A 16,942-nucleotide genomic window follows, 5' to 3' on the forward strand; every position below is an offset into this window, starting at 1 on the left:
GCAACTGTCCCACTGGCTGTGTAGTTTTTCGATCAACACAGTCCGTAATCCTTTTTTCAAGTCCTGATTTCGGCGCTCAACTGAATTTGCCCGAGGGTGATAGATCGGTGTCGTCCAATCTTGTGTTCCCCACTTCTCCATTGCTTTGGAGACAAATTTCGTCCCGTTGTCAGACAAGAGCGCTCGAGCATAACCGAAACGAGAGAAGAACTCTTTTTCTAACGTATCGGTGATTGATTTGGTAGTGGCCTGGCCAAGTGGATAGGCCTCTACCCATCTACTATAGCAATCTGTTGATACCAGTAGACATGTTTTACCGCCCGCAGTCCTGGGATATATGCCCATAAGATCAATACTTATGACCTCCCATAGCTGGCGTGGTTTTCTCGGTTTCATCGGATCTTGCGGTTTCCGATTCAAAGGCTTGACACATGCACAAATGTGACACCTCGCGACGTATTGTCGCACCTATTCTCTAATACCGGTCCAGTAGAAACGCTTACCGCAGCTACGGTAGGTATCTTTCCAACCTGGATGCCCGGCTAGTTCATGGTCATGATACCTCCATAGTAGGTAATCAGCCATGTCAACGGAAGGACGATGATGTTTTCGCCGGGTTCCTCCGGTCATTATAGTAAAATACCGTTTTTCATGTGGTATTTACCGAGAATGTACCGTGGAATTGTATTTTTACCACGGAGTGTCCGAACATTTTCGGGCAAACTTTTGTCATCGGTTTGCTACTGTTTAATGTCCGAAACACTTATATTTTCTGGGTGGTTTCCGTCCAATATTGCTCCTATGTGATCTTTTTCGGAAAAATCATCCGTTGACGGAGGATCATGAAATTTTTCGTCCAAACTTCCCTCATTTACCGATACTTGATCCACAGGGCTTCTCGACAACGCATCTGCGGCTTGGTTTTCGAATCCAGGCACTTGTTGGATGTTGAAGTCGAACGATCCCAGTTGTAACGCCCAACGAGTTAGCTTACTGTTGGTGTCCCTGTTGTGATGAAGCCATTTGAGCTCTAAGCTATCGGTAAGTAATGTAAACTCATTTCAGTAATGTACTGTCTCTAAGTATGGGCGGAAACGATCAACGGCCCACACTATGGCTAAACACACTCTCGTTTAACGGCAGAATACCTTGTCTGAGCGGAGAAAGTTTTCGTCTGGCATATGAGACAATCCTTCTCTGGCCGGTTTCTTTCCGCTGGAACAGTACGGCACCTACTCCTACTTCACTGGCGTCCATTTGTAGAAAGAAGTTTTTCTTTGAAGTGGAGAACAGAGTTTAGGTGCGGTAGCCAGCGCTTCCTTGAGCTTGTAGAACGCTTCTCGCTCCCGTACTGCCCATGGCCATTTTAATCCTTTTGCCAAAATATCTGTTAACGGTGTGGTGATTTCAGTGTAGTTTGAAACAAACTGACTATACCAACCACATACCCCGAGAAACTTTTGCAAATCTTTTACCTTTTTTGGTTCAGGAATATCGGTGATTGCGATTAACTTTTCTGGTTCTCGATCAATTCCGGTTGAATCAACAATGTGCTCGAGAAAATTGATCTGTGAAACACCAAAAGTACATTTTATTGGTTGAACAGTTAATCCGTGTGTTTGTAACCGTTCTAGGACTCGTTGTAGGTGATAGAGATGTTCCTTTATACTCAATGAATACACCTCAATGTCATCCAGGTTGACACGAATTTACCAACATATCCACGCATAACCTCGTTCACCAATCGTTGAAAAGTAGCCGGGGTATTTTTAAGGCCGAAGGGCATTACTTTAAATTTGTAGAGGCCCATCTGTGTACGAAATGCGGTGAGTGGTCGTGACACTGGTGTCAGACCTACTTGCCAATAACCGGACTTCAGGTCGATGGTGCTGAAGACGTTAGCGCTACCCATCCCTCTGACCATGTCATGTAAGTTGGGCATTGGATGTGCGTCGGACTCCGTCTGAAGATTGAGTCTTCGGTAGTCAACACATAATCGTTGAGAGCCATCTTTCATTTTGGCGAGAACTACGAGAGCTGCCCATGGCGAGGTATTTAGTTCTACAAATCCTTGCTCCTCCATTTCTCGCATCATATTAGAAATGAAGTCCGGTTTCTCGCGATTATATGGGTTTGCATTTAAGGCAGCCGGTGTATTCTTGTTAAACCGGATATCATGTTCAATGATACGGGTTCTTCCGACTTCCCCGGAGAAAACTTTAGAGTACTCCCGTATAATTGACCGCACTTCTTCAGGATACTTTCCTTCCGGTACTCCTTGAACAGTCCCTTCCTTTGATTTGTGTTTTCTCCAGCACACTGTTATACGTTTACCATATGAATGGTACACGCCTGGTAATCCCATGATACTTCCTGTTTCACCAAAAAGTCATGTCCAAGGAAGATGTCTCCAATTAAGTGGTCGAGTACTGTGGCTCTGAACGTCACCTGAAGTTCATACACCCTTGCTGTAAATTCAGCGTACTCGTGAACCTGCACGGTCCGGTTGTCAGCCATAGTGACCACATGTGGTTCTTCTTCTATCAATTTCCCATATTTGTGTGCTACCCACGGTAAAACGTAAGATCTCGTAGCTTGAGAATCTAACGGCGCAACAACTATTTCCGTAGGGAACTCCAGTTCAATTGCCGGTAATGGCACATTGTAACTTTTTGGTGTTACGGTTGATGTCGCTTTTTTACCGTTCTTGCTTTGGTTAAAATGACGCATGATTTCTACCGTGATCTTCTCTGGTTCCGAAAACATTACTGAATCCTGGTCGTATTCTGTTCGGTTCCTTGTTGTCAATAAAAACATTTTCTCCAGAAAAAAGTTTAGCTGCCCGGAGACGTATATTGTATAACGAATCCGTGTCAGATTTTCTCCGTCAATTTTGAATCCCGCTGAAAGGAGTGAACTCCTCAGAAAGTTTTACCGGGAATGACTTCGGGGCCGATAACAAAGTACTTGTTAGAAGGTCTTGTTCCGGTCTTCCGGGATTTTGTTTGGCAAATGGTCCTCGGAATGTGCTGTTAATGATCCTTGGTCAGGACGCGTTGAGCTACATTCCTTTATTTCCAAAACTTCTCCCTTTTCGGTTTTCTCCCGAAAATTATCCTTTCCTTCGGATTCAATTGCGACAAACTGCATTTTGGTTTATCCCTCCGTTTTTATAGTCTCTTTTGACAAACTACGGTAAAAGCGATTTTTTTTTATTTGTTTCTAACAAGAATAAAAATATATTTTTTTTTAATTTCAAAATGATCATTTTTTAATTTTTTTCTTACAAAAAGTTATGACGGGTCAATATTAATTTTGGAGCATTACTTATTTCAGTGACGTATTTAGAAAATTATAATGGGGGGCATAAATAATGTTCATTTTCCATCCATTTTGGGGGGCGTTTTTCTCCCACAGCTCTAATTACTTCTTCATTTGATTTCCACTTTATCCAACTTACCCTTTCCATACGCCTCCAACATCACATCTTGAAGGCTTCTAGTTTTTTCTTTTCGATATCATTTATTACCCAAGTTTCGTATCCATATGTTTCAACACTCCATGCATGTGTTTTTATAAGTCTCTTCTTGATATTGAGATGTAGCTTCTTTGAAGTAAGCAAATTATTTTTTTTACTAAAGGCAGTTTTTGCCTAATGCTATGCATTGTTTTTGCTCTCTAAGTATACCATTTCCTCTACTTGCTCCACTTTTTGACTCACTATGTATACACCTTGTGACGTAAAAAATTGACCTATCTTTAATAGCATTATTTAACACATAAGTTATTGAAATTAGTTATTGTGAACATCATATAATTAAGTGTAACTGCTCAGCAATTGGAAATGCGGCGTTATTGTCTAGATAGTATTAATTTCGTGGTGAATAAAAACTAATTTTGAACATTACAATTTAGAATAACATAATTTAAATCTTCCTAAATAATGCAGTCGCACATTCCCTTTAAAAACGCCCAACTGACCACTACAGTACTGTCAATAATTCAACAGGTCCCAGATGTCTGACGAGGTATGCACTGATTTAGGCGTTTGTTTCCTCTTCCGGTCCATGCGTGTTGTCGCCGTCAAGTGGTCTGGCAGTTTTGTTCAAATTTTTTTTGGCCGGTCGTCGAATTTGTCTCCAGCCATCTACTTATTATTTTGTATATTGAACATCTCATGTTCAAATGCTGCCTAACTTTTAACTTTTGGCCCTGGCGATCGAGCCATGGGTGAAGATTTCATTTGTTGGCTACGGCCTGGACATCATGATAATATAATTTGGTTACTTTGTACAACATTCCCGTTTTTCTTTATTTCGTCCATTTCATTGTTTCCTCTATTCGTGCATTGTCACGAAGTTTCTTTAAAAATGACATTAATATATTTTAAATCTTTTAATATGAGTACTCTATCTGATCTCTTGGCACTTTTGCTCATTGACTATTGGTAAATTATTGTTAAATATCATTTTCGTCCATCCGATAATTATTTTTTGTCATGTTGAGTGTAATAAAACCTCACATGTGTTGGACCAATCTAGACGTGCTTAGTAGTCTCAAGGCTCGGTATAAAAGGCCTAGATCCATATTGGCAGATGTCAAGTTCTTAGTTTGAATATTATTGCAATGATAACCTATTTATTTTATTCAATATTGGAAAGTACGCTCCTGGCTCTTGCTCAAATCGAACATAGTCAATACAGCATTGTCAGAGATTATTTTTTCCTTCATGTCCTTTTTGTTTTATTGGTCCTTTTAATAATTTAATAATTTGTGATATAAATAACTATGACTTGAAATATGTTATATAAAAGAATTTGTAATTTTATTTTATTTTATTTTGAACATTTGTAACTGACGTAATTTTATCGTACTTTGGGCATCATTATTTTATTTAAACCATTATATAAAATAGAACATCATCGCCTATACTACTTGTCTACCAGTTTTTAATTCTTTTTCCCCTAGAGTTAAGGTAAAAACTTAGTAAATTAAAAAACAAATGTGTCAGTTATATTTAAAATTCCACTATGTTCCGGTCTGGTAGAGCCTCGGCTAGTGGTGAATTCAACTTCGTTTGGGTTTATGTGCTTCATCGGTGAAAGCCTCACGATTAGAAGTCGGTGAATGTCACAACCTTTTTACCTTATATAATTCTTTCTAAACTTAAGGTAACGGTCTTCGCCCGTTTTGCTGCGCTACTGTGTCGGTTGGATCGGGCTCTACGAGACTACGAAACGTCGGCACGAGCGCAATTTCCCTAGCTCGGGGAATCGGGCCCGTCCTTAGGTTTTGGATAGAAGAACGGCTCGCAGATATGCAGGTTTAATTAATTAAGTCCATTAATTTGGGTTGGCGAATAAGCGGTCACAAACAATGAGCCCCTCGTTCGCTCGATAACCCTGCAGATATTTTTGAAGACACTTTGAAAGTGGCTTATATCATAGCCACTTTCAAAGTGGACGAATAAGCGGTAGCGTTCGAGGGTAATTGTATGACGGGAAGGTGGGCCCTATAGCCTGGTAAGGCGACCACCTAGGTGAAGGCAACACCGAAATCAAATCCCCTGGCGGTAAGTAAAACGTAGGGAAGGCCACCCGTAAAAACCAAACATGGAAACAAACCATATAAAAATAAGGTTAACGTTCCAGGAGATTCGGAGTCTCCAGGGCTGGCTGGGAAGGGTGTCGCTACAGGCCTGACCCGATCGTTATCTAGCGACTGTACCAAAACTGTGGGACTGGTGATTTACATTGTTTATTACACAATATCTTTATAACAAAACTGTTTAAACAAACATTAACGTAGTTTTAAAATATTATTTTGATTTCAACAAGGGCGATCCTAGAGATAAATTTTAACAGGGTGTGGATTAAATTATTTCAATGAATGAAAGTGAACATTATAAAGAAATATTTAATACTTTTTAAATACTATAAAACTTCTCGTGTTGTAATAGATCATATTCTGTATGATATAATTTATCATATAAAATATCATATAATAATACTTTTATGTAATTTTTTAGATTGGGTTGGATTTATTCTTCAGATATTACTGTATAGACATATAACAATACCTGAAGAAATCTTTGGGATAAGTCCTTAAAGTAAAAAAATGAACTTGAAATTATAACTTGTCTATTTGCTGCATGTAGGGCGTATATCGAATATTCATCTACTAGCACTAGTGTCAAATATAATTATATTGTTATATCATTGTTAAACGAATTTATCATTTCAAAATATCACCATCTACATGCTATAAAGTATTAATAGTATATACATTTATATAATCTGTGGTAGAAGTAACATAGATAATGCTATTGTTAACAATCTTTGGCTTGTGCGATATATTGACTATAATAATATCATTACACTATTTCAACGAATTCTATATTTAGCTGTGGAATACTTATCAGCTCGTTATCAATGTTAATTTGCACCATCACTACACGGAGAAATAAATCTGTATTGTAGAAGATCTGTTTTCTTTTTTTTACTTTTATATTAATTTGTTAATAAAATAATAAATTAAAAATTATTTTTTTTCTTTAAACTAAAAAATCCTGAAACAGCGCTGACTTCTAATCAAATAATTAAAAGTCATATTACATAAATTATTCTATTGTTGGACTTATCTATTGTTGGTCTTTTCACTTTTTATATTTTAAAATTTTCTTTCAGACACCCAGCTTGAATGTTGCTAATAGTAACGTAACAAATAAATTGGTTATCGTCACTAAAGATAAATAAAATAAACTTACATATGAAATTACTTATATAGGCAACTCGAAATTTGATTTAGATGATTTACAGTCTGGTCCAAAAAGATCCATATTAGAGGTAAATCATGTATAAAACTGACAACATAATATATACATTGTATGTTAAATATATATTTTAATTGCTATTAAGCCTATTATAGGAACGTTGTACTTATACGAATCTTTGGCATTGGTTATTCGTCATCTTCCTGGCGGTTGTCAGTAGTTGTTACACGAATCAAAGGGATAGAAATATTCGGATTTTGTTAGTTACATATGTATCTCTATACTCATGTTATGAAATAATTTTTACGTTTATTCTTTATATATTATACAGGGGTGTCAAATTTATTTGTTTAAACGGCAGCATAAATATTAAACTAGTTTATAATATAGAATATTATCTAATTAAGAAAATAACTATCGACAATAACTTTTGGATTAATACTTTGAAAGTTATTAGAATTTTAAAATATAGTACTGATGGTGAAGCGCAGATTCTGCTATTTTTATCATTAGTCATTATTTGGTCACACTTCTTCTGCCACCTAAGTACAAAAATTAGAATATCTTCCAAAGCACTGGTCTAAAAGTTCTTGTTTTAAATTACAAATACCATTTCCATTAACATAACCATGGCTTCATTTTATGAGGTTGAATATTTTTGTGTATGGTATAATTATTGTTCAAAAATTAACATTTATTATTTGTTTTTTATATTTATTAGTTATGTGGGTCTAGAGTTCTTGCAAATGGAAAACTAACAAAACTGGATGATCATGCTATTATTATATTACAAAAACTCATTTAACTCTTATTGCAAAATAGACAAGACATTATAACGTAACTGTCAAAAAAACTGACACTATTCATACCCAGCTAATAAGTCAATCTAACTAAAATTTGCCGCTAATAGGTAATGTATGAAAACTCTAATTGATATGACAATTTTTTGAGTATCCATAGACTGACTTGACACAATGAAAACAGATCATCATTAAATCAAGGTAGGGAACTAATTTAAATAGATCATTTAAATTAAATTGATTAGATCAATCAAGTAATGAAAACTGTGAAGATAAAATTATTAATGTCTTATTAAATAATTTTTCTTAAGGAATTTTAACAAAACCTGTGTTTTATTTTCCAAGCATATTCCCATATTTTCTGAAATATTTAATAAAGAAACAAATTACACTAGTCACCATATTCATAATGAAATAATTGAAATATGTGCAAATAGCGAAAAAGAGTAAATAGTATAATGTGTGATGAAGCAATGTAGTAAATTCAAAAATCAGCATTCATAAAAAAATGTATAATTAATAAACACTAATATTACTATTAAATTTTTGCTTTAGTTTTAGATTTTATAAAGAAGAACAAATGTTTAATATTATTTTGAAACTTGTAAATTAAATACTAAATCTCAAATAATTTCACAATCCTATGATTGTTGGAATTTCTGTGGAAATATCATGTCTGGAAATTCAATGAAGTCAATCTAGAATAAGAATTGGTATGCTTTATAGAATAAATCTTTTGGTTGCAGATAGGTGCAAAATGTTTAAAGTAAAAACCAATATTAATAAAATATTTTTGTTTTATTAAAATAATAAAATTTTATTTTGTAATAATTAAATTTTTTTAGGAAACCTTAAGTTTTTTTAACTTGATTAAACGTATTTACATTCATTTTTCTTATCCCCAAAGAATTGTCAATTAGTTGAATTGCATAAAAACTTGGACAGAAAAACAAAAATTATGGGCGCATTAGTAATAATAGATGGAATTGTAGATTTAAAAACTGTGAAGCCATTAAACAATGTTTCTAGAGTATTCTTATTGTACTTAAAAGAGAAATAGAAAATGAAATTGATAAAGATGTCAATAAAGCAAAAGGTATAATTTATTGTTTTTTATCCAATTGATGTACATTTCATTGATATTTGTTTTATTAGAAATACTCTCAACAATTACAAAAGGAGACATTTATTAAAGTTTAGTTCATCATGCACAACATCTTGTGTATGATCTTGGCTGTGCTTAATGCAGAGACTGACAATCAAAGTTCCACTGTTTCTAGATAATAAAATGTAAAACTAAAATAATAACTATTCCCTATTGATACATTTATTACTTGTTTTATTATTTGTTATTCACAATATTATTTAAATTGATTTTTGCTAACTGGTATGATACTCAAATAATATATTTTAATAAAAAGNTTTACTTTATTTTTTCTCTCAGCATAATGAATATATGTAAAAATACCTTTATATCTTTGAAATCTTATACTAGGAAAGATTAGTGTAATAAAAGTTGGCTGTGAGTGAAATGAGTTACTGGGAATCGTTTCTGTGGTATCAAAACATATTTTCAACAAAATTCAATAGTTAATATTTTGTATTTTTATAAATATTTTCTTTACTTTTAAAAATAAATATTGTAAATTTTATTTTATTAATTTTTATTATGACACATAATATTTGTAATGTAATGTTTCACATTAACACTAATCACTCTTTCACAATTTCAGTCAAAGATGGTTCTTGGCTAAACCAATGATGAATGGGATGGGTATTATCTTTGGTTTGCAACAAAGATCAAACACCACCAATGAGAAAATCACAAAAATAATTTTGTTGGGATTAAACTCAGGATCCTGTGCGCTTAAACATACGTTTCTACCCATTATGCTAGACTGACCCATTTAAAGAGTACAGGTTAGTGAATATTCAATATTATAATTGTTTTTAATTTTTGTAATTTTAAAAAACAAAATAGTGAAATTGATTTATAATTAATTATATTTATGTCTTTTATTCTAAAGCTGATAAATAGTTATTCTTTATTTTTATATAATTTTTGTACAGAGAATCTGTATATTTAGTGTATAGAATTTTTTTTACCATACATGGTTAGTAAGAAAGAAAGCTAAAAATGTAATTCGTTTATCGTTTTTATTTTATAACTCTGTAAACAACATCGATAATGAAATACATAGATCGGTAAACATTGAATAACACTAATTATATAAATGCTGTTTCTGCATTATATAAATAACTTTTAAGTAATTAATACTGGCTAATTGTTGATCTTAATAGTTGTTATAATAGTAAAGTATTTTTGATAATTCAAAGTTAAAATTACCATGGAAACAAATACACATAGACATTTTCTTAGTAAATTTGAGTTTTTTTTTACTTTGTGATTAACTAAAATTTCTATTTTCGTGTTTATTATAATAATAATGAATAATTAAATTTATTTTTATTATTTATCTTTTAAACATTAACTGTATTTACAAGTAATCAATGTGTTATGGCAAATTATTTTATGCTATAAACAGTGATGCAATTTCTTTTAGAAATCGAATACAATTTTCAATAATAACACAATGCAGTAAGATGAATATTACTTGTTGAGCTTTCAGACTAATGCCAGTCATAAAATATATTTATTAAAATATTAATTTGACACGTATGAAATTTCAATAATGAGCAACAACAGAAATTTATCAAGGTAATTTTTACATTTTAATAATTAAACATTTTCCAGACAAATCTATAACATTCTATTTATGTAAATGTACATTAGTTAAATTTTTTGAAACGTTAATTAGATATTTACTTTGAGTTTAAATAATTAAAACTGTTTATTTATCATTTTATTTAATTTGTTTAACTCACTAATTTTTTTTCTATAATTTATTTTGCATATTTGTACGAGTAGTAGCGTTTACCAAATAATAATACTTTTCAAGGAGGGTTAAAAATAATGTTACGAATGATTTATTCAATGGTAATTGTATTAAAAGTTATTATTTTTTAATTAAAAACATTTGGAAAATGATATATAAATTCAATGAGGTACAATTACATTTTTTTATTTTAGTAATATTTGAATAAAAAAGTTTGGACATTGTTAAATTAGTAGTTTTAGTGATTAATTTTTGTGACATTATCCAAAATCTGATACGTACCCACAATTATATTATATTATAGTCAAGTTTTAGCTTTTATTAGATACATATATTTCTTTAATAAACCTTAGCTGAAATTTTTTTCTGTTTACTTATAATAATAATAAATTTATCATTTTGCTTTTATTATAATAAACCTTTTAATATATTCTTAACTTGATTGAATATAATTCAGAAAAATTGTAAGAATAGTATATCAAAATTAAGTCTAGAATGACGTCTGATTATTGAATTTTAATAATTCTATAATTGAACTCTAGAATTATTAGCTATATAATAATTTTTAAGTTCATCTATAATGCCTTGTATGTATATCAACATTTTTTTTTTAATAAGAATACATATTTTGCATTAAATGAAATGTTTGCAGTTTTATTTTAATAGTATAACATTTTAATTTTTAACAGAACTTTATACGTTTATTAAATATAAGCCGTTCAATTTTTAAATTCTTGATTTAATATACATGTATAATATATTTTCTTTTAATTATATTATTCTGTATTGATAAAAATGTTTTCCTAGGAGCATAGAAAAAGCGATATGCCTTTGATGACACTAGTGTTACATTATTGCCTTTGCTATCTAATATCATTAATTTTTATAATATAATTACAGTTAACATGAAAATAAATGACATTTAATACACATAGACATTTTCTGCCTAAATTCGAGTTATTGTAAACGGATTAATTAATTAAATTAGCTTGAATTCAACGTTTTATGTTAAACTTTAAAAAGTGATGCAATTTGTATTGAAAAATATTACTATAGTGATTTTTATCACTGTTAAATTTAAATGTAAACTGGTTTTCCATTTTGCGAAAACTTTTCTATAGGCACGTGTAGAATAAAATTTTACTGAGTGTTATTATAATTATCTTACCCTAAAAATTATTATTATTTAAGAACACATTTATGTCCTACATTTTTTATGAGGTCAATATCTCATAGCTTCTAGTTGCGCCCATACAACTGTATGTATTAGATTTTTGGAATAATTTCACTTTAGACTTTCTATCCCCCACAAAAAATATTGAACACTCGAATTATTTTATACGAGATTTAATATTTTAAATAAAAAAAAATGATGGACATTTATTAATTAAAAATAATATTTGACTATATGAACTTTAAATAAAAAAGTTGGTTCTTTCATTAATGATACCTCTTTATTATCATAACCTATATATATTATATTATATATAGAGTGTTCAGTAAGTAAGGAAACAGGTTTCTATTGTTCTTATTGTTAGAACAACTGGCCTGTTTCCTTAATTACTAAATACTGTATATATATATATATGAATATAATTNAGATAGCTATTTTGTAGAGTAGAATTTAAGAAAAATTTTAGTAAAAAAATATCTTATTAATATTCAGTAGTAAATATTCTGTAGCGTTTTGAAGTTTGTAAAAATTTGATTTTTCATGTACTATTTTACGGTTATAAACATTGAAATACGTATTGAAAAAAGGACAGAAGAAAACGTTATCTTTTCAATATACTTTTGAATGAGAGTGATAAGTAATAATTGCCTTATCTAATTTCTTATCATGGTATTAATGCCAAGTTTGTAATGTATACACATTATCATCATATGTATACACAGTAATCATGAAAAGATAGCGTTTTCTTCTGTCCTTTTCTCAATACGTATTTCAATGTTTAATACCGTAAAATAGTACATGAAAATTCAAATTTTCACAAACTTCAAAACGCTACAGAATATTTACTACTGAATATTAATAAGATATTTTTTTACTAAAATTTTTCTTAAATTCTACTCTACAAAATAGCTATCTTAGATTTTTTTTTTACATTTTATTTAAAATTTAAAAATAATTAATATTTTTAATAAAATGTAAAAAAATTAATTATTGAGATATAGCTATAGACCTAACGTCTAACTAATGTTTAAAAAAAAAATCAGCTAAAAATATTAACTGGATCAAAAGTTATTTAAATTGTCAGTGAGCGGTGGGCCACCCTGTATATATGAATATAATTTTGAGAACTGCTTATAAATGCATATTGATATATGAAAGTTTGTTTTCATTTATGTTACACTTTCAAAACAAATGATGACTTTAAACTTATAATATAAAATTAGCGGGCTGTACATAGTTTGATATATCGAGACAGTTATGTCACTAGTACGCGCTATAAATTTGCAAATGTAAAAAAAAAACTGGCTTTACTATGCTAACATTTTCAGAAAGATATGTCGCATGTACGAGTTTTAACATTTGCTACGAAAAAGTCATTTGTTCAATGTATCTTAATTAAATTGATACATTCAAAGATAATTAATTATTAATTATTATACATAATAAGGCTATTGAATTGTGATAACTTTAGAGGTATCTTTAATTTAAGAACAGAATTTTTTTTTTTTTTTTATTCACATAGTCAAATTTATTTTATGTTAATGACTGCGAATTTTTTTTTATTAATCAAAACACTAAATTTCTTGTACATTTTAATTAATGTATTCGATATTTTTTTGTGGGTAAAAATGTAAATGAGTTATGATTATTCTAATGTGAAGTGAAGTATAATCCAAAAATCTAGTACATTTAGATACAAAGAAACAACTGGAGGTTAAATAAAGTACCTTACAAAAAAAGTGGGATATATATGTGATCTTATATAATAATATTTTTTGGTGTTAAAAAATAATAGTAACACTCCCTAAAGTTTTATTCTAGTTGCGACTATGGATAGATGTCGGGAAAATAGGAAACCTGTTTAAATTTAATTTTAACAGCGATTAAAATCACTATTGTAAGATGTTTCATAAATAATGTGCTCAAGAAGTCTGTATTCGTGTTAAACCTAGTTTTAGGTCGAATTTAAACTCTTATTTAGTATTCATCATTAGTATAGTTAGAAAAAAGTATCAATTATGACTTTGTCAACAGATATTCTTAAAGTAAAATAGTAAGGCACATTGTTGTAAATTAATAATACATCAATAGGCAATACAAAAAGCACATCTACTGATAAGTCACAATTGACACACAAACGTCCCATATCTTTGATAATGACGTCATAAAAAAACTGATTTCAGTAGATAGAACGTATTTTAAAAAAACTCAGCACAATGAAGACGTGCATAGTTGGATCAAGTAAAATTATATCTGACAGTGATTAAAATCACTATATAAAAAAAAACGCTTTGATGCAAATCTTTAGATAGTGCATAATTTTAAAAAATTGGTATATTATTCCAAAAGCTACATAATCTGCTAGTTCCTTATTAATATCCCGATTAAGATAAAGTATGTCGAATGAAAAAGGGATTATTAAAAAATATTATTTCTCATTAAAAAATTGTGTTGATTCATACACTTTTCAATGAGTTATACCATTATAAAGTTAAAAATGTAAAAAATAAAATCGAGAATTTTCACACAATAATAGCATTCGGTAGCCATTTTCACCGCGAAGACAAAATAAAGTCCTAAATTTTTTTTACCATAAAGCATATTACATTAGCTTTAATTTAAGATATATATAAAAGTGTCAGACTTTCCGGAACATTTTCAAAATTGAAGTTGAAAAAATTAATATTTTGTGAAAAAGTTGTCATTTTTAATCCCCCCCTGTGGGCAGGTAAAGGGTCAGATATAAAAAAAAAATATACCAGATGAAAGGTAATAATATCATGCATCTATATAAAAAAAAATTATATTGATTGGGTAATTTTTTTGGAGGTTTCCCCCATTTACGGGGAACGAGGGAATATTTTTCAATTTTTGAGGGTTATGTCTTCGACTAGATACAATTTGTGATCTTTTGACGTATTATTGAAAGAAATTGGTTTGGTGAGAGCTGAGAAAAAGTGGTAACAGTAAAAAAAAAAAAACGCATCTTAGTAAAACCAATACATTCTCAGCTTCGCATCGAATCTAAAATCAGTTAACTAATTGAAGTTGCAATTTTAATTGTAAACTTTTATATCTAATTAACGAATAAAGTTAATTTTCGATCTATAATATTTACATAATCAAAGTTGTGAAAAAAGCAATTAAAAAAAATTAAGTTGAAAAAGTTAGTTTTTGTAAAAAAGTTGCAATTTTAAATCCCCCCCCATGAGCAGGTTAAGTGTTAAATTTTCAAAAAAATTATATCAAATGAAAGGACAATATCTAAGGTTTTAGTTAAAAAAAAAATTATGTTGATTTGTTAATTTTTGAAAAAGTTATGGAAGTTTTAAGAAAAAAAAGTGAAAAAAATGACAAAATTTGTCGATTTTTAAATTTGTAATTTTTTTGGATATTTCCCCCATTTGCGGGGAACGAGGGAAAATTTTTAAATTTTTAAGGGTAATGTCTTCAACTAGATACAATTTGTGATCTTTTGANTTAATTTTTACAATAAAATTTAAGTTATATAAATATATTAATTTTTACTTATATAATTAAATGTTCTGATGGTTAGTTTGATATGTACTAAATCAAAATTTGATTTTAAAGCGTACACAAAAAAAAAAAAAAAATAATAAAAAAAAAAATAAACACATCATGGTAAAATTAATACCTTCTCAGCTTCGCATCGAAGCTAAAAAAATTAATAATATTATGCTAAAAATTTAAATGCCATTGTTTCGGCGTGATCTCTTACGACTATAAGATCTTCGATAAATTAAATGAAACGTAAAAGAATGAAAGAATAAATATGCGTATATTAAATGTACGCGAGCGGTGCGCTTTACAAAGGTAGACAAACTGATTTTAAACCCAGACAACTATGCAGCCGCCGAACAACGATAAGATAAAACAACAATAGCTACACTTATTGCGTAGGCCTAAACAGCCATTTAATAATAAAGTTAAATTTTGAACATTTTATTTAATTCAAAATATGTATTCCCATTTGAAAAACAAAGTTGACACCCATACAAGTCTTACGTATTTTCATTCAGGGTCGCATTTAGGAATTTTGCCGCCCCCCAAAAGTATTGGATTGGGTTTTTTAGTTGGCGTATTTAATAATTCCGAATATTCAATTAATTGATTTTCATTTGCCATTGTTTCAAAAGTACTATGTTGAGGATGTTCACTAAAAAATTATAANATATATATATATATATAAAAATCAGAGTTTCCATTTGAAAAGTGAAAGTTGATACTGATTTAAAGCAGAAGGGATGCTCATCAAAATATAATTTTACTCACTGAGCAGACCAATATATACTTAATATTTCATTAAGAAAAAAAAAGAAAACTTATATTTTCTTAGATAATTTGTGAGGCATAGCTAATCAATCACTATGTACATGTGGATGTCAGAATTCTGTTTGTAATGAACAACATTACGTTTGTTACATAGCCTTACATATTACTGTTACATAATGTTACTACATCTGTTTATAGTATTTTATTTTCTATAATTATTACAAGGTCTTACACAAATTTATATTTATGCAATTCCATAAATATTTTTAATGATGTATCTAATAGTGTTATTTATACAAAATACTAATAATAATATTAAGTTATTTTAACTTATATTTCGCATATTAGTACTAAATGTAAACCCATAATTATATTTAACTCGTATTCAATATTTATTAATTTCTAATTTCATTTTCCGAAAAAAATATGCATCACATAATCATTTTTGGGATATTTAAATTTAGTTCCCAAAAATGGAATCTATTTAATATTATAATATACAAAATAAACATTTGTTAAATTAACAAGATGTTATCTATTTTAATAGTAATAAAATAAATTTGAAAATTATGAAATTTTTGCACATAAAATATAATTTATAATTTGTTTTGCAATATATTGGCTTAGTAAATGTGAGAGTACAGAATTTTTATTTAAGACTAATTGTATTAATTATAAATATATAAAATATTACTTTTCGTAATCATTATTATAAAATATTGTTAATTATCATTAGCAACTAGAAACGAACAGAATTATGAAAAAAATCTAGTATCTGCTATTTCAAATTTGAAATTCAATTATAGAAATTAGGCTAAAATGATAGAACTATTATCATTATAACTTGTATTTCGCAGATTAGTATTTAATGTAAATGCGTAAGACTTGTATGGGTGTCAACTTTGTTTTTCGAATGGGTATACATATTTTGAATTAAATAAAATGTTCAAAATTTAACTTTATTATTAAATGGCATTTAAATTTTTAGCATAATATTATTAATTTT

The 16,942-nt window shown here is 29.5% G+C and overlaps 1 long non-coding RNA gene across 2 annotated transcripts; it reads left to right on the top strand.

The window, feature by feature from the left end:
* Positions 1-6,469: 6,469 nt before the first annotated feature.
* On the top strand, positions 6,470-10,285 carry LOC126905257 (uncharacterized). Of its 2 annotated transcripts, XR_007703923.1 has the most exons (8): positions 6,470-6,845; positions 6,918-7,419; positions 7,494-8,047; positions 8,128-8,338; positions 8,418-8,668; positions 8,728-8,862; positions 9,306-9,492; positions 10,137-10,285. It is a non-coding gene; the product is annotated as an uncharacterized LOC126905257 (long non-coding RNA). The 2 variants fall into 2 exon arrangements; XR_007703922.1 differs by having other exon boundaries at positions 6,470-7,419.
* The last annotated feature ends 6,657 nt before the right edge of the window (positions 10,286-16,942 follow it).

Source organism: Daktulosphaira vitifoliae, unplaced genomic scaffold (assembly GCF_025091365.1).
Source record: "Daktulosphaira vitifoliae isolate Bord-2020 unplaced genomic scaffold, ASM2509136v1 Scaffold_4, whole genome shotgun sequence".
Classification (NCBI taxonomy): Eukaryota; Metazoa; Arthropoda; class Insecta; order Hemiptera; family Phylloxeridae; genus Daktulosphaira; species Daktulosphaira vitifoliae.